This window comes from Prionailurus viverrinus, chromosome B1 (assembly GCF_022837055.1).
Source record: "Prionailurus viverrinus isolate Anna chromosome B1, UM_Priviv_1.0, whole genome shotgun sequence".
Taxonomy (NCBI): domain Eukaryota; kingdom Metazoa; phylum Chordata; class Mammalia; order Carnivora; family Felidae; genus Prionailurus; species Prionailurus viverrinus.
Genome location: NC_062564.1, coordinates 20,588,492 through 20,606,594, shown reverse-complemented (window position 1 = coordinate 20,606,594; position 18,103 = coordinate 20,588,492). Strand labels below are relative to the sequence as shown.

The 18,103-nt window shown below is 40.6% G+C and overlaps 2 protein-coding genes across 26 annotated transcripts in view; one reads left to right on the top strand and one right to left on the bottom strand.

Annotated features, from left to right (window-relative positions):
• FGL1 (fibrinogen like 1) overlaps positions 1–12,099 on the bottom strand; it is a 54,936-nt gene extending 42,837 nt beyond the window's left edge. For all 6 annotated transcript variants that reach the window (XM_047854956.1, XM_047854953.1, XM_047854955.1 and 3 more), the window contains exon 1: positions 11,769–12,099. The gene's annotated coding sequence lies outside the window, so the exon portion shown is untranslated. The remainder of the gene's footprint in view (positions 1–11,768) is intronic.
• Positions 12,100–12,201: 102 nt separating this feature from the next.
• Positions 12,202–18,103, top strand: part of PCM1 (pericentriolar material 1) — an 80,607-nt gene continuing 74,705 nt past the window's right edge. For 17 of the 20 annotated variants that reach the window (XM_047854950.1, XM_047854946.1, XM_047854945.1 and 14 more), the window contains exons 1-3: positions 12,202–12,518; positions 14,058–14,126; positions 17,050–17,213. The gene's annotated coding sequence lies outside the window, so the exon portion shown is untranslated. The remainder of the gene's footprint in view (positions 12,519–14,057; positions 14,127–17,049; positions 17,214–18,103) is intronic. The other 3 variants (XM_047854931.1, XM_047854933.1, XM_047854932.1) reach the window with 3 other exon arrangements.

Sequence of the window (18,103 nt, the reverse complement as noted above, 5' to 3'; positions counted from 1 at the left end):
ATAGGAGCCGTGAACTTCAACTGGTGAGATCCAATGTCAGATTTTGAGTATTTATTCAATCATGCAGGCTAAGTGAGAAATAAAAACCGGTTTGCAAAGCAGGTAAATGTCTCAAAATGATTTGTTCAGCTTCTAAAAGAAATTGAGTCCCCCCCACACAAAAAGATCTGAACCATCTCATGTTCCCTGCACCCCAGCCAAACTGGAAACATGCCATTTCCCAAACACAAGCTGTACTTTCTGTTTCCGTGCCTTTGCCCATGCTGCTCACTCAGCCTGCAGAACGATTTTCTCATAGGATTCGTCATATAGGCAACTCTGACCTGCAGTTCCAAACAGCAAAATGCTAATAACTATTTTCCTGTTCTAAGGTAATTTTATTTAACATCATTTTATTCCACTACTAAAGCCTATTTCAATGTATTCCTGTATTTTTCAGTTTGTCCCTTAAATATTATACATATTGTAGCCAAGGATTCTTGCTCATTCTAGATTATAAGGTGCTTATGGTTATACACTTATCAGTGACCAGTCCCGTGTCATCTGCTGTCAGTAGGCAGCCCCAGCCAACAGTCCTGTCTGGTTACCTGATGAGATTTGCAGTTGACATTTGCTATTCTTTTGTCTCCTGGCTTCTGATCCTCCTTTCTAATAGCAGTTCTATTTCTAGTTGGGGCTTCTCCATAACTTTTGGGGAAAATAATTCGGCAGTTCCATGGCAGGAGCTGAAGGGTCTAAGTCTTTTCTCACCCCAACAGGGGCGCTGGTGGGAAGTTAGATGAGCAAGTTCAGTGCTCTCTCCAGAGAATCTGCATCTTTAAGAAAAGACACAAGGAAGGTCATTCATACCAGAAAGAGCAGAAGAAGCAGTATACTGGCCAGACCCTTCAGGTTATGACATGGTTGCTCTGCTCCTTGCTTTCTGCTACTTGCTTGGCTTTCCATGGTTCATTTTTTTTTTTTTTTAATTTTTAAATGTTTATTTTTGAGAGAGAGACAGAGAGATAGAGGGTGAGCAAGGGAGGCGCAGAGTGAGAGGGAGACACAGAATCTGAAGCAGGCTCCAGGGTCTGAGCTGACAGCACAGAGCCCGATGCGGGGCTCAAACTCACGAATGGCAAGATCATGACCTAAGCCAAAGTCAGATGCTTAACCGACTGAACCACCCAGGCACCCCTCCATAACTCCCTTAATTCCTGTTCATTCTGAAGTCTGAAGTACAGATGACTTCTGATTCTGTAAGTCTCACATTCTCCAGTAATTACAATAAATTCACTTCTGCCTAAATTAGCCAGCCAGAAACCAACAGAGAACTGATACATTATTACCTCCTTGTTCCTATTCCTCTCTCAACTTCCTGTCCCGCCCTGGCTGATATCTACTTTTTAAAATGTAGATATATATAGATTTTTACATAACATATATGTAGATGAAAATGTAACTTTAGATATAAACAAAGGAGTAGATGAAGGAGTAGACATGGACAATATCTATCTATCCCCCCAAATGAAGGGTCAGATTCAGAAACAATGGAAGTAAAGGCAAGTGATACATGATGACAGTTAGCTTTCTGCTGCTTCCACAGATCTCTATTCAGGAGGTTCTTATTCTAGATTCCTCATCTGAAGATATAGCACGATGGATATGGAAACAGACCTAGAAACAAAATGAATAACTTGTATTTTGGCAATGGCATGTACTCCATTTGGAAAAAAACTAGCAAAAGTGGTAAAGTACGATTTGGCTGAAAAAAAAGCCCCAGACCTGGCATCAGAAAGCCTGGGATAATGTTCTAACTCACAATCTATTGAAATTGGGGTTCCCCAAAAGCAGAGCATGTCACAAAGATTGGGATGCAACTAGTTTATTTGAGCGGTGATTCCAGGAAGCATAAGTGAGGGAGTAGTGAAGTGAATTGGAACTGGGAGGAGGGAGCGCCTTGTGAGTGGGCTACAGCCTTAGACAAATGGGGCATCTGAGAGAGGCACGTCAGAATTTCCTCCTCTTGACTCGTGGGGTACGTATCTACCAATTCTAGACTCCTACTGCTGGGGATTTGCTTCTGGAAGTATTGATCCCTCTTGTTTTAGTCTATTCCTTCCACCTGGGCTCTAAATTCCAGCCCCTCATTTCTTCTTGAGAACTGCATTTTTTTAAGTTTATTTATTTGTGGGGGTGGAGAGACTGAGTCAGGGAGGGGCAGAAAGAGAGGGGAACAGAAGATCCAGAGCAGGTTCTGCACTGACAGCAGAAAGCCTGATGCGGGGCTCGAACTCATGAACTGTAACATCATGACCTGAGCTGAAGTCGGATACTCAACTGACTGAGCCACCCAGGCGCCCCTAAGAACTGCATTTCTTTAATTACCTTCCCCTTTCTCATTTTTAATGTCACCCTCTCCTCTCAGAGTCTTGTCCCTCTTCAACCTTATAAATAAGCTTAATTCTTCTAAACCCTAGGAAATGAAAACTTGCCTTATTCCTGCCTCTAGCTACCCTCTGATTTCTCTTTCCCCTTCAACCAAGCTTTGAAATGAGGGCGATCTACACTTACTCTACACTCACGACTCCATGGTCTCACTTCCTATTAATTTCTCAGCCAAAGCCAGTGACATGTGACCCTTCACTTGGCTGCAACTGCTTGTAACGAGGCCACACGTTTCCTCATAGTAGTTTCTCATTGATTCTCAGACTGTTCCTTCTTCCTCAAAACTTATTCTTCCATACACTTTCATGAAACGCCTGTTAGTTTTCTGGGTGTCCTCCAAATTGTTCATCTTTTCTTTGTGGAGTCTTCTTCCTCTGCTAGAATAGTGTTTAGCAATTCCAAAATATTTAACTCCAACTCTTACTTGTCTCTGTAGCTCCAGAAGTGTTTGTCCAGTAGCCCCCTAGCTTTCAACTAAACTCTTTGCAGTGTCTTCCTCTTCCCTGCCCCTCTTTCCTTGGAGAGAACATAAGGAGTTGGTGAACCAGTATTTATTCACTTACCCAGTTTCAAAGCTTGGCATTATCAGACACCATTCCTGTCTCTCATCCTTTATTTCTTTTGCCAATCAGTCCTGTTGATTGTACCTTCTAAATGCCAAACTCTCTTCATCAGGCCAATGACACCTTAATTTATGTCCTTATCACCTTAGCATAATCTCCTGGTACTTTCTACCTGATCAATCTACTTCCAGTTTCTTTCCCATGCAGACCATCTCCTATAAACAACAATAGAAGTTATCTTTATAAAAACAAGTGTGACCACAATACCCCTCTACTTAAAAAGTCTTGGTGATGCTCCATAGTCAACAAGACAAAATCCAGATTCCTTCCTGTGCTGATCCAGCCTCAGTGTCGGTATCCTGACATAGTCATGTAGTCCCTATGGTTAAAGCCATCAAGACTCGGCCAACTGAGTATGGTGTGAATGTTTTGAAATCTATGCTAAAATGGGAGTGCAGGATGGGATTCTGAAAACATGAAGGCCCAAGTCAATATTAGCACAAAGCCTCAGTTGTAAACTTAGTAAGTGTAAACATTTCTATATCACTTACTGCGAGCCAGGTACTATCTGAATACTTTCTGTGCATTTACTCATTTAATCCTCATAAGAGTCCTTGAGATATGTATTATTATTTTTATTGCCATTTTGTCAATGAGGTAAATGAAACACAAAGAGAGCAACCACATGCTCAAGGTCACGTACAACAGGATTTGACCTGAAGTAGTCTTGCCCTAGAAATATGCTCGTATGCACTTGCTATAGTGCTTTACTAGCTTTACACAGAGGTAGTGGAGTTTCCCAACCTTAGAAAATGATTACAGCCTGTGCAAGGATTTATGCTAATCAAAGACAAAGAGCCACAGCCCAAGCTGGTGGTGGCGGAGAGGAACAGCGACCTTAACTGGGACCATAACATTGTAAGGAGAATCCTTGCCTCCACATCTTCCCAGTGCCTACAACTCCTCTACCCAACACACACACACACACACACACACACACACACACACACACACACAGTCCAGGGGAAGCTTCTGAGACCAGAAGCAGAATCACTACCACAGAGAATAATGGTGGCCCCAGATATGTGGGAATGACAAGATGCGTGCAGTGTAACAAAGAGCAACAAGAATGAAAACCAGGACCGATCAATCTGTAAAACTGGACACGGTCTCTGTTCCTCTCTGCACTATGGGTTTGGACTGAAGACTGGCTCTGAGAACTAACTTAGCCACCCCCCACTCCATTCTTGATGGCTGGGGGTGGAGATGTCAGGGAAAGGCAGATGTCTCTTCTTACAATTTCTGCTAATCAGGATAATGAAGAACAGTATGCAATTGATTTTAGCATCCAAAGACATAACGCTCTCAGAGCTCCATGCTGAGGAAATGAGTCAGACTAATATCAGTGCAGCAGAGGAAGAGCATTTTAATAGTGGGTCTAGCTGGGATAAGCCAGAGGCAAGACCAAGAAAACAAAATTGTTCTGTCCATGAAAAATCAGTGAAGAATTTGGAGTTTTCATGGGTAACCTAGGAGGAAAAAGGTCAAGAGGGGGAAGTGATAAGACTGGGGAATAGGATATGAAGAAAGAATGTGTCAATAGGACAGGGAGTTGGATAAAAGGCAGCCAGAGAGAAGTTCTGGGCTACGGCCAAAGATCTTTAAAAAAGAACAGGGGTGTCCAAATAGCTGCGGTATAAATTTCTCTTCCTTCTCCCCTATCTTATAGCGTTAACTCCAAATTTTCAGTGGAACGCACTATACCACACAGAGATGCCTTGTTTCCATGGGATTTTGAGAAAACAAAGCAAAAGAGGTTGTGTTCTGCCTTGGAAATGATGTGGGATGGAGAAAAAGAACCGCCATAAGAAGCCAGACTCAAAAGAAATCAAGAATTCAGCAGAAGCAGGAAATAATAGGAAAACAAACAAACAAAAAGCCATTAGCTCCAAGCATTCTAAAAGATGTCCGCATTGAGATTAGGTTTCCTGCTGTATATGTGACGGAGATATGGTTACTCCAACAGTTTTGAAGACTTGGGGACACTCGGGTAGCAGACATTTGAACTAGGTAAGTAAAGTGGGTATGTTTTCTATGCCACAAACTTACATGTTTATTTTTCTAATTGGATTTCAAGACTGTATTTGATAGGCTTGAAGATATTACATGTTTATTTTTCTAAATGAATTTCAAGGCTGTATTTGATAGGCTTGGAGAGACCTAATCTCACTCCTGATCCGTTACGTCACACAATCTCTCCTCCCAGGGCTGCATGTGACTTCCAGGGCTTGTGGTGGGCGAGCTCTGCAGAGTGCCACTGTAACCACCTGTCTCTGCTGTAGCCATGGAGCCTTCCAGGCTCTGTCGTCGGTCATCAATCCCCACAGATTGTACCTTCCTCCTCTTCCTTTGCAGAGATGCAGGGCAAAGCAAAAAATTCTTTGAATTTCCCATCAGTTCTTCCTTTTTCCACTCAGGCAAATTGTGAGGGGTGGAAAGCGCTCGAATTTTAATCTTTTTTCTTATGTCTGAAACTTGTATCTTTTGTTTCTGGTATTTGCAGCTGTGACAATCCTTTGTAGAGGCAACATGTGGCTGGAACTAGCCAGGATAGGGGAAAACAGAATATATAAGAAAAAAGTATAAACTAATACCTACAAATGTTGTTCAGTTACATTTGCTTTATATCCTCCCTTCCTCATTAGTTCAACGTTTATTTATTTTTGGGACAGAGAGAGACAGAGCATGAACGGGGGAGCGGCAGAGAGAGAGGGAGACACAGAATCGGAAGCAGGCTCCAGGCTCTGAGCCATCAGCCCAGAGCCCGACGCGGGGCTCGAACTCACGGACCGCGAGATCGTGACCTGGCTGAAGTCGGACGCTTAACCGACTGCGCCACCCAGGCACCCCATAGTTCAAATGATTCTTTGTAAAATGACCATCCTGCAAAGTAATGAAAATGTATTTTCTTCCATTGCTAATTTCTTCTTGGATCTATCATTAACTATCTAAAAATTTTAAAAGTTGGGTACTCTGTGTCAGGCATCAGCAAACTATGGCCCATGGGTTAAATTGGCCCACTGCCTGTTTTAATATTGTTTTTTAAGTTTATTTATTTTGAGGCAGAGAGTCCAAGTGGGGGAGGAGCAGAGAGACTGGGAGAGAGAGAACTCCAAGCAGGCTCGGGGCTTGATCTCCTGAATTGTGAGATCATGATCAGAGCCGAATCAAGAGTAGGACACTTAACTGATTGAGCCACCCAGGTGCCCCTGTTTTAATATTTTTAAATGGTTGAAAAAAAATCAGATGATTAATATTTTGTGACATGGAAAAATCATATGCAATTTAAATTTCAGTATCCTAAAATAATGTTTTATTGCAACACATTTATGTTCACCCATTATATTTTGTCTGGCTGCTTTCACCCTACAATTACACAGCTAAGTAGTAGGAACAGGGACTGTGTGGCCCACAATACTTAAAGTATTTAATATCTGGCCTTTTACAGAAAACGTTTGTCAATCTCTGCCCTATCTCTTGTCAGGATTTTATATTTTTCCTTATCTAGGTTGGACTGTCATTCCTGCCACCCAATATCCCCCAGTTTTTAACCCTGAAAATTATTTGGTATTCTGGTGGTAAAGAAAGAGAACTCTAATCTCTTTCCTGGTTAATCTGGGTTCACATATGCTTTGTCATTTTTTTTTCCTGACCTTAGAATCACCCAGGTGCCCCTCACATAATTGTATTTTCAGTAATAGGGTTTTCAAAGTAAAAGCTGAGGATTAATTTTGATACTTTTCTAATACTCTTCATCTGCATTAGGAAATCTCTATCAGCCTATATTTCCTTATTTTGGGAATCATCCCACCTAATTGCCTGATTTCTCTCCTTAATTAACAATCTTTATCCAAATATATTTAATACTTTCAATCTTATATGCTGTAGGGGTGATAGGAGGCTAGGAAATGAGGTATAGATTATTTTCTTTGTACTTTTAAATTATTTTTTAACTTTATTTATTTATTTATTTTTGAGAGACAGAGAGAGAGAGAGAGAGAGAGAGAGGGGCAGCGAGAGAGGGACAGAGAGAATCCCCAAAGCAGGGCTTGATCCCGTCAGATCATGATCTAAAGTCAAATGATAGATGCGCTCAACCTACTGAGGCACCCAGGGGCCTGTTTTTTATTATATCCTTTTATTTGACCCCCTCCCAACGTGATATGTCCTGGGAAGCAAGCATTCCACACAGAACTACACTATTGCAGCTCTGATGAGGTTTACATTGAGTAGCACAAGTGGGGTAAATATATAGACCTTTCAAAAATATATAGAGAAAAATGTAAGAAACAGGGTATCATGGTTAAGACTGTACAAGAGCTGAGCCATGTAAAGACTGATGAAGAGCAACTATGGACAGAACAGTCTGAAATACAAGGGTACATGTATTGAATGAGTGACTTTTGAAAGAAGAGGACATAAACTGGTTACGGAGGAAAGGGCAGCTCAGACTGGGGTAAACACTAACATTGTATGTGGAGAGCAGCAATTCGGTATTTGGAACCTAGTCATAGAAAGTCTGAAGTGGCAGTAATGAGAGATGGCATGGTAATTAGATAGGGGGAGAATGGAGGAAAGTAAGAAGAGCCTTGAAACATTATTTATGTATGTGGATTTGATATAATTAGTTGATACGATTATATATAGTAACTAATTGATTTAATTATTCATAAGTTTAGGTTTTTGAGCAAGAGAGGTACCTAAGAAAAATCCTGAGTAGCATGAGTTTCTCAATGCAAAGGTTAGATCAGCGCTTCTCACTCAGGAGCGCTTTTGCCCTCACCCCCTGCTCTACCTTCCTTTGGTGGGGGGTATTTGGCAATCTCAGAAGACACTGTTGGTTGTCACAATTGGGGAGGCAGGGTGCTACAGGCATCTAGTGGGAGGAGGTCAGGTGTGCAGCTAAATATAAAACACAGGACAGCCTTCTACAACAAAGAATCATCCAGCCCCAAATGTCAATCATGTCAAGATTGAGAAACTCTGGGCTGGATTCAGGGAGAGAAGTGCTTAGATTTTGCCCAAAAGTATAAGAACTAGGTCACAGTTCTTCAAGTGATCCCTTGTTTATACAATTTCTTCAACCATTGAACCCACAAATCTAGTATGAAGAGTAAAGATAAAATCATTTATGTTCAAACTTAGAAATACTCCAAAATTAATTTTACATTCTGCTCTTAAGACGTGTTTCCACTCACCAACATGGATGAATCTCAGAAACAATGAACGAAAAAGCAAGTCAAGCAAGAATATATTCAGTATGATACCATTTATATAAGGTTTGAAAACAGTGAAACTAAACAATATATTATTTGGGGATATATACATATAGCTATATAGAAAAATGAAGGAATGATAGCACCAAGATCATACAGAATAATATTTATGTTTGCAAAGGGGAATGAGTTTGGAGAAAAACACAGGGGTCCTTAAATAGATTGATTATATTCTATGTTTTAGGTTAGGTAGAGGGTTCTTGGGTGTTTCTTTTGTTATTGTACTTTATAATGTACATAAATGTCATATATTCTTTTGGGTGTATAAAAAATCACATATAAAAAGAATCATAAAATTCAGTATAATAGAAGGGTGGACACTAAAGATTTTTTTCCTTTAAGTTCTATCACCACCTGCAGGTTAAAATTAGGTACTGCGAAAACAGTTCTTTTCCAAGGCCAAATTAGTGAATATCAAAATACAGTAAATGAACTCTGCAAGGCATTTGGGATATAAAGAACTACCAAAGGCAGGGTTTTTGCTCTCACCATACGTAAATCCATCTGTGGATAGAGAACACTGAACACATTAAGGAGATAAATGAGATAGCACAAAATGTTACACTGTAAGCACCCCCTGGTCAGTGTCAGATGGCAGATCAAAAAAACAGAAGAAAATGCCATTTTACACAGCATGACAACTGACTTAGTTTGCCATCAGAATCCAACTCCTTGACTTGATTCATTTTGCTACTACCTTAGGCCAGGCCTTAATTACTTCATGCCAGTTAACACCCGCCGAACCTGTTGCTCTGCTCCTCCCTCTAGCCTGTTCTAAACATTGGGGCTAGATTAAATTCTTTAAATAACTACTTCATTCTATCATTGTTTTTTCCAAAGCCTCACTGCGATTTTACACTATCTACAGAACAAAGCTCATTCTCTTCAGATTGATAGTTAAGATTTTCTCCGGTCTGTAGCAAACATACAGATACCTGTTCATCAGTCTTGGCTATCCTCTCTTGCCTCCGCATTCCGCAACCCGTAAGAATCCTCTACTTCACCCAGGCTGGTTTCCGCATTATCCATCACTAATTCTGGTTGTACTCTGTGGTTGAAATGTGCCCCTTTCCGCTTATGCCTTACGCCCCCTCTCTCATGTTTAATATATGTGTATTAAGTTGTTCATAAATGTGGGAAACTGAGATACAGTTTCAATGTGTATCTCTGAGAAGCCACACATGTCCACCATCTACATTTCCCCCAGACTGTTACCCCTAATTTCATTCTACACAGAAATCCTGGAGCCATTATTATCTTCGAAGCAATACATCAATAGTCTCTGAATTCCCAAAGCACTTACTGTCTGTATCATTTATTTGCCATATTCATACACTACTGATACTAAATTGATTCATTTGCACTAGGTTTATTTTCTGAATTAGATGTTAAGTTTTTGGAAGTCTGGAATAATTTTATAGTTTTTCAGGTTTTTTTCTTTCCTCTGTTCTCTGCTAAGATCAGTAATGCTCATATTTGAGTTGGAGGGTCTCTTTTATTTTTTTATTAAAAAAAACTTTTTTAATGTTTATTTATTTTTGACAGAGAGAGAGACAGGGCATGAGCAGGGGAGGGGCAGAGAGAGAGGGAGACAGAAATCCGAAGCAGGCTCCAGGCTCTGAGCTGTCAGCACAGAGCCCAATGCGGGGCTCAAACCCACAGACTGAGAGATCATGACCTGCGCCCCGGAGCGTGTCTTTTAAATACAAAAATTTCTCAGACTACTCCCCGCACTAAACAGGCATAACAGTATTTTGACATTTTTTAGAGACCATAAATTTAAAAGGCATAATGACAATGTTGATTTCAGTAATGCTTTTAAATTCATTTGAATGGTTTTAATGAGAGTAGCTTCTACATATTTAAAAATAAAAACATGTATAAAAACAAAATGATGATAGTGATAATAATAATGACAACTAATGTTTTGGAGCCTTACCATGTGCCAGTAATTTTTTCCACTCATTCTCTTAGTTAACCAAAAAATCCCTCCAAAGAGTACAGTAGACCTCACTTTCACCAAGGCTCTACCACTTGGAGCTGTCAGAATTTTGGTAATTTACTTAAGTTCTTGCTTGTAAAATGGAAAGAATGCAGAATCAATCTCTTCAGGATAGTTGGGAAAATTACGAAAATCACAACAGAGAAAATGTTTCACTTGGGCCTTGTACAAAATAAACACTACTTGAAAAAAAAAATCCCTACAAGGTAGGCAACATGACTGCCTCCCTTCCATTTTATAGATGGGGCAATTGAGGAAAGGATAAATAATTTGCCCAAGATCTTAGAGTGGGGGAATTAAAATGGGGCCCAGGGCACCCTGTCCTTTGGATGCCCACAGCATTTTGTATTCTTACAAGACAGAATTTATTTATATATCCTATTTTTCCATCATTCACTAAAACATGAGCCCTTCAAGAGCAGGGACTATGTGTTACCTAAATAATTATCAATGTTAGACACACAGAATGTATTAAAACATATATGACAAATAAAGTCTCATAGCAATGAGACTGAGCCTGGGTATAGTTTCAGGAAGAGCTTTATTTACCTGAATTATGTATTGAGATATGGTTCTATTAACTGGCTTTTGAACAATTTCTGTTGGTTATGAGAACAACTTGTTGGAACCTAAAGGTCTATTCCTCCTCCTTCTATTTTGCTTAAAACAAACCCATCTCACAAACTGTCTAAAAATAGAATGCCCTTGCACTCAAGTAAAACTGAAGGTGTTTTAAGTTTTCAGAGAGGGACACTGAAGGCCTTAAAAGTCACCATCACATTTTTCGTGTGTATGTGTTGAATGTTAAGAAGGAAACAGCAGGCCCCCAATAGAATCATGAGTGCCAACCCCCAAATCAGAAAACCAAGACCTAATACCTAACCCGACTGCAGTTTCAACACCCCAGAAATGTAACCTTTAACCAGTCAACCTGGAATTACTTGGTCAACAGGTTAGTAATCCATCTGGTAGGCCTTTCTATTCTACATAGGAAGGCAACCTTGCCAGAAACAATGCACTCTTTGCTAATAATTTCCTTTTTCCAACCCTCTGCCTTTAAAAAACTTTCCTTTGCTACCGCTCCAATAGATCCCCTTTCTATTTGGTACATGGGATTCTGCTCAATTCATTAATTGAATAAAGCCAATTAGATCTTAGAATTCACTCAGTTGAATTATGAATTTTTACGGAGAACCTATCAATTCATTCTCGATAGAGGTACCGATGAGATAGGAGCATCAATAAAAAGAGAATTCAGACACTAGTTTTAAGCGAAATTTCCTTCTACTAAATTTTGATTGAAATCATCTGGCTCTTCCAAGCAAAAACTGGGACATTAGTCCAAGGTGGTGTTCATTACTAACATTTAGGATTCTCCCGCTGACTAGCTATATACAGTTAAGTGGTTTGGCCAATTAACTTCCCATGATTAAAGCCTACCGTGTAAAATCAGGACTACATCGTAAAGGCCCTTCTGTTTCCATCTCTTAGTAACTCGGATGTAGATGTACAGTGGACAGAAGAACGACTTTCGTCTTTTCTCCTCTTTCCGGCTAGAGTCCGGAGCAGGAACCCACACGAAAAACCAGAACGAGCTTCCGGTTTTCCAGCTAAGGAGGGGGCTCAATCTACTTCCGCACAGGCCCGGAGCCTCCCAATCACAGAGCAGCGCCGGGATCTCACAGCATGCCGGGATTTGTAGTTATCCCTCTCGTGGAGGAGGTGCGGGGGGCGGGGTTCATAAACCAGGATCCAGTTGGCATTCTGGGATATGTAGTCTCTGGTTGTTCGTATAGTCACCGCCAGGCTAAAGAGCCCGAGGTGACACCAAAGACTTCGGCGGTCACATGACTCCAGCCTAGAGCGTCGATCGCACTGCGGCTCCCGCCCCGGCGAATTCTCGCCCCCGCGCGGCCGTTGCCGAGGAGACGGCGCAGTCTCACGGCGCGTTGCCCCCTCTGCAGTCCCCCCGCCCCTCTTCTCCCACCACAATGAGATCCTAAGATGGCGGTGGCTGCGGCGGTTGGCGCCGACTAGCTAAGGTAGAGAAGGCGGCCATTGGGCCCTAGGCAGCCAGGGAACTTGTGGGCGCTCCCTGCTCTGGTCTCTGAGGGAGGACCCCTGCCGGTGGCGGGTCGCAGGGCCTGGCCGCCACTCCACCCTTGGCAGGAGGGGCTGCTTCGTTTACAGGTAATGCTGCGCGTCCCCAGCCCTTGGCAACCGAGGGCAGCGCGGCGCAGGGGCGGGAGAGCAACGGCTCTGGGACACTTGACCCTGTAGGCCCTGGCCTCGGGCCCACACCTCTCTGTGGGTTCCTGGGTTTTCACGCCCCTTTCCCCGGGCCAAACGCCGCGATCTCCGGGTGAGCACCTAGGGACGCGTTAGCGACTGCCGAGCCCCCTTCTTGCCTCCGCGCCCCTCTCATTTTCTGGCTCCGGAGAGGGGGGCCGCCCTGCGTCTCGTGTGCTACGGAACGTCCCTTGCAAGTGGAGGAAGCGGAGCGGGGGCTGTGGTTTGGTTGCCAGGGACGGGGCTCGAGTTCTCCACAGCTAGGGGCCTTAGTGGCCTTAGTGTACGTGACTGCGCCCCCTCCCACCCCACTCCCAAATTCCATCGTGTGACGCTCTCGGTGTCCAGAATTTTGGGTGCCGAAGGCCAGGTGCGGAGCGACGCGACTTTCGGGTTGGGATTTTTGAGTAGCGGATTTTTGCTGTCTTGGGTATTCTTAGAGCAAAAAGGCTAGGGGTGGGGTGAGGAGGCTTTCCTGACTTTGGCAAAGAGGTGGTTTATACTTGTGAGAGGAATGTTAATTTAGCAGCCCCCCCCCCCCCCCCCCGCATTGTTTCCCTTCTGCACGTCCAGTTAGAAAGGGCCTAAGATGGGGAAAACTAAATGCCAAGTGGGATTCGGGAAACATTGCTTGCTTTGCAGAAATGGTGTTTGGCGATTGGATAGTAGGCCCTGCTAGGGAGGCGGGTCATCCAAACTTTTCATCCTGCGGCTCACTTCTCTGGAGCTCGTCTTCTCTGATTTTTTCTTTTTTTTCTTTATTATTTCCCCCCCTTTTTTCACCGGTTTGAGGTCTGTGTCATGTGCCTTATGAGTAACGGATCGTAATTTGGCGCTGGAAGAAGCGGGCTTTCTGGGCGCCCCTATCACCCCCGCCTCATAACTGCTTTCCAGACTCCGCCTTCTGGTATTCTCTGGTTACCGGAGTGGGTGTTAGAGAGCTTCGCGTGCACCTGCTCTTTTCTTTCCCTATCACCTTCCCGGTGAGAGTCCTGGAAACCATTATAAGGAGTTTTTGAACAGAAGGTAAACATGTGTGTATATCGTGACAAGGTTATTTTCTTTTAAGTAGCTAGCTTTCAAGTAAACCTTTTTTCATCATTGGAAATGCAAAGCTCTAGAATAGTTTCAATGGCAGAAAGTTAATGACTTGATTTTGGCTTGGATGTTTACATGAAAATTAGGGTAATCATTTTCATTATGCACCAGAGTAGATATTAATGTATCACATTGTTGTTTGGAAGATTTAATCACTTAAGTATATCATAGTTTTCCAAGAGAATTAAGGTAGCCAGTCTAAAATATTGCTAAATTGGATTTTTCCTTTTCTGTTCATTTTTCTAAACATGTTTTAGGCTATAAATATAGTATTTCTTATTCTGTACCTTATAGTGTAAGTAAGAATTTACTAAAGTGACTTTTTTTGTTTTAAATCACAAGCAGGCAACAGCTTTGAAGTGTGAAGCAGAGAAGGAGCCGTTTCTGAGCTTTAAAACTAGTTTTAAACAGGTAATTTGACCTAATTATGTAGGTTATCGTCCTTTGTGTTATAGTTGAAGACTATATAGCGGAGACTGCTGCATGGTTGAGGTTCCTCTCTACTTAGTAAACAGACATTCTGGGTTTGCTGCCCTGTTTGCCTTGTTTTTTGGCATGCCACTTTGATCTGCCTCCATACTTTTGCCAGAAAAGAGCCATGTTATTCCTAATTACTAAATAGTGGAATAGTTGAAGCACTGCATTTTGAAATGTCTTTGTCTTCACAGAATTTCTTCAGCCCATTTGTGTTTGAATTTGTCCTGTAACAGCTATTGGATAGCCTCTCTTTCCAAATCCACTTAATCTTAAGTCATTTTCTATAACTTTTCTATTAATTGACTTTCTATTTTTTATTCACAAATTCCTCTACTTATTTAGGCTTGTGATATTTACTCTTGACTGAAGTTTTGCTTTTTTTTTTTTTTAGGGGTCTAAAAGTACTTTAAATGTTAGTTTCTATGCTCAGTGCATTGTCAGATGCTGGTTATTTAAAGATATTCTCTGACCAGCAAAAAAAAAAAAAAAAAGTCAATGAAAGTTCACTTAGGAAAAGTTAAGTAATTGTTTCCTAAGGACAGTTTAGAAATTAAATGACTAAAGGATGAGGGTCAGAAGAAATTTTTCTTAAAAAGCATTTTAGAAATAATTGCCCCTTTAAGAAAAATGTCAGAGTCTGAATTTAATTCCATTGTTGAAATTGTAAGACAACCCATTTTCAAAATAGAATATATCCTTGCTTTCCAGGAAAGCAGATACGTCCTTAGCTCTCTTATGATCTAAACCAACTATAGTGAGAAAATACAGATTGGCAGTTGACTTGTATCTTTATTGGTATTCTCAGTATTTTTGTTAATTGGGAGACTAATAGGACAAGAAAAATTGAACTCAGGAAAGGTCAAATGTGAGTGTGCATTTCTTTTTTTTAATTAAAAAAAAATTGTAATTTTTTTTTTGAGAGAGACAGAGGACAAGCAGGGAAGGGGCAGAGAGAGAGGGAGACACAGAATCTGAAGCAGGCTCCGGGCTCTGGGCTGTCATCTCAGAGCTGGATGCGGGGCTTGAACCCATGAGCCTTGAGATCATGACCTGAGCCAAAGTCGGACACTCAACCGACTGAGCCACCCCAGGTGTCCCGTGAGTGTGTATTCTTTAACACTAGAGTGATACAGTAGGCATTTAGTAAATAAAAAGAACTATAAAACCAGTTATAAGACAGTTTTCTTTTTAACATGTTAGGGAAGATGGATAAGATGGAATAAAAATGTAGGGCAATTGTGTTAACTCATGTTAGAAGACCTTTGGTTTCCTCATTAGAGGATTGGGCCATTTGTAAAGGAGACAAGTGTATTTGACACTTGGGAAAAATAGGAAAAGTATTTAGAATAATCGCACTAGGGAATTCGTTAAGAAGCCAACAGAGTACATAGCAATACATTCATCTTACAAATTGAATTGAATGCCTACAGTGTGTGACTTAATGACAGTAAAGTACCGGAGATATGGCAGTGAGAAACAGACGAGGTACCTTATTTCATGGAGTAAGCCTACATTTTGAAAGTGTGCATTTGTGTTTGTATAGTGTAATATGGGGTATCTTAATAGTGACATAGCCAGAGCCATTTTATAACTTTCCCTGCTGTCAGACAGTTTATGAGTAGAAACAAAGAGAGCAGGTACTGGGTTTTATCACTAATTGATAGAATGAGCAAGTAGGTGAGGAAGTCAAAGATCCTTGCAAGGCATTTTTGGAATGGGTTACTTGGGTTTGTGTTTGGGGTTGAGTAAGGAAGCAAGAAGTTAATGGATTCTTAGAAGAATGACCAAGGGACTAGAAGTTTGCAGCAGGGTTAAGAGTGGGTTCTGCAGGAACGGGCAAGTGAGAGAAGTAGAATGCAAGGATTCAGGATCAGAAGGAGGGATTTCAGAACTTGAGGATCTTGAACAAATTATCAGTCCAGAGTGAAAAAGGCATTGGAATAGAGAAGATGAGATGGACGTTGGGTCTCAAGCCACAGTCTTAGAAAAACCACGAAAGCAGGAAATGAGGTGGAGAGTGAAACCATGAGCCACTTGTTACCAAGAAAAGTGCAAGATTGTCTTGAGGAGGACAATAGGAAGTGGTGTCCAAGTATGGGAGAGTGATATTTTTCATGACTAATTTGTTCAAAAGAGGAAGGTTAAGCATTAAATAAGAATGGTTTGCAAATGTGATCCTTTCCTCATGAGTCTGGAAGACCAGGAAGAGTAGTACTCCTTTTAGAAAAGATTTCTAAGGAAATAGTGCTTTTAGAGGGACTTGGGATTTTGTTGAAGCAGAAGAAGTAGGACTATTTGGGAAGAAAGGGAAGATGTAGGGAGTTTGTTTGTAATGGTCCAGTGGAAAGGGATGACAGAAAGCTGTTACCAGTGAATATGGAGTTGGCAGTGAAGACTGAGATTGCAGGTTGATGGTGGTAGCAGGGCCTACAGATTATTTGGGTGTTATATGTAATCCATGACAAGGAAGTGATAGATTTTGAGTATAAATTGTAGGGAGGGAGAGGATTTAACAAGCAGAATTTAACTGACCTCTGTTCTCAGTTCTCTGAGCAAGGGTATATTTTGTTGATGTGAAATGTTCTGTGCAGAACAACTATACCATAAAATAGACTTGATGCAATACCTAGTACATAGTGAGGTGTAATAAAGTTTTTGTTGATTCAAATTGTTATATTTTGTTGTAGACTTTTTATCCCCTTTCCCCCAATATCTTAAGTTTTTTTTTAATTTGAAGAGGGTAATTACAGAAGATATTTTAAATTCTAGAAAATTATGGAAATTTTAAGAAAATCTCAAATTGAAAGTGCTGTGGAAAAGATCCTGTGTGATTTTTTTTTTTTTTTTTTTTTTTTAGGTACTTGACCATCTTAAGTATGGAGAAGAAATTGAGAAATTCCTCAAATGAAACTGATTAAACAACACATAATACCAAATACTTAAGCATTTTCTTCTCCGTTTCCATTAAAAGTGCTTAGTACAATTGGACACTGTATGAAGACTTTCAGAACAGTGTACCAGGTAATTTTATAATTAGTAAAAGAAACACCCCAAATAATGCAACCTTTAGAAAAACTTGTACAAATATATAAAGTACCACTTTTGGTTATTTTGTGACTCCCAAGTAAATATTTAGAAAAAAACTGTACTTCCTATATTTCTAAAATAATTACAGTTTTCAAGAAGGTATTTCCAGAGATGGTTAGGAGTGACTTAATGCTATGTCAGAGATGATATCTGAATTTGAAGATTTTAGAAAAATAATTTTTTTTCTTCAGCTGATTAATTTCTTCTTTATATTCTTATTTCAAAGGTTAACCTTAGGTCAGTCATAGGTATTTATGTGGTAACTAATACTGTAATTATATATATGTATATATAAATAATTTTGTATAGTTAAGAATCTTGCAACACGATTTTCTTCAGAAAGATCAGTCACTGAAAATTTATGAATTGCCATAGTATTTTTGCATTTCATATCTTTGCAAGATAAGGGAGCCAAAAAAGCTCTAAATAGTCCAAATGACACCTTAGCAAAAATAACCAAAATGTCAAAAAATAGCTAAATGAAATTTATTCGTTGCAACTTAGTTTAGTAGGTCATAGGATGGGTGGAAGTGCTTGTTTAAAGTAGAAGAATTTTACTAAAAAAATTTTTTTTTTTTTTTTAAATATTAAAGGGGCACCTCGGTGGCTCAGTCGGTCAAGCATCCCACTTCGGCTCAGGTCTGATCTTTCCATTTGTGAGTTCGAGCCCCGTGTGGTGCTCTGTGCTGACAGCTCAGAGCCTGGAGCCTGCTTTGGATTCTGTGTCTCCCTCTCTCTCTGACCCTGTCTCTCTGTGTCTCTGTCTCAAAAATAAGTTAACATTTAAAAAAAAAATTTTTTTTTTAAAGTAGAAGAATTTTACT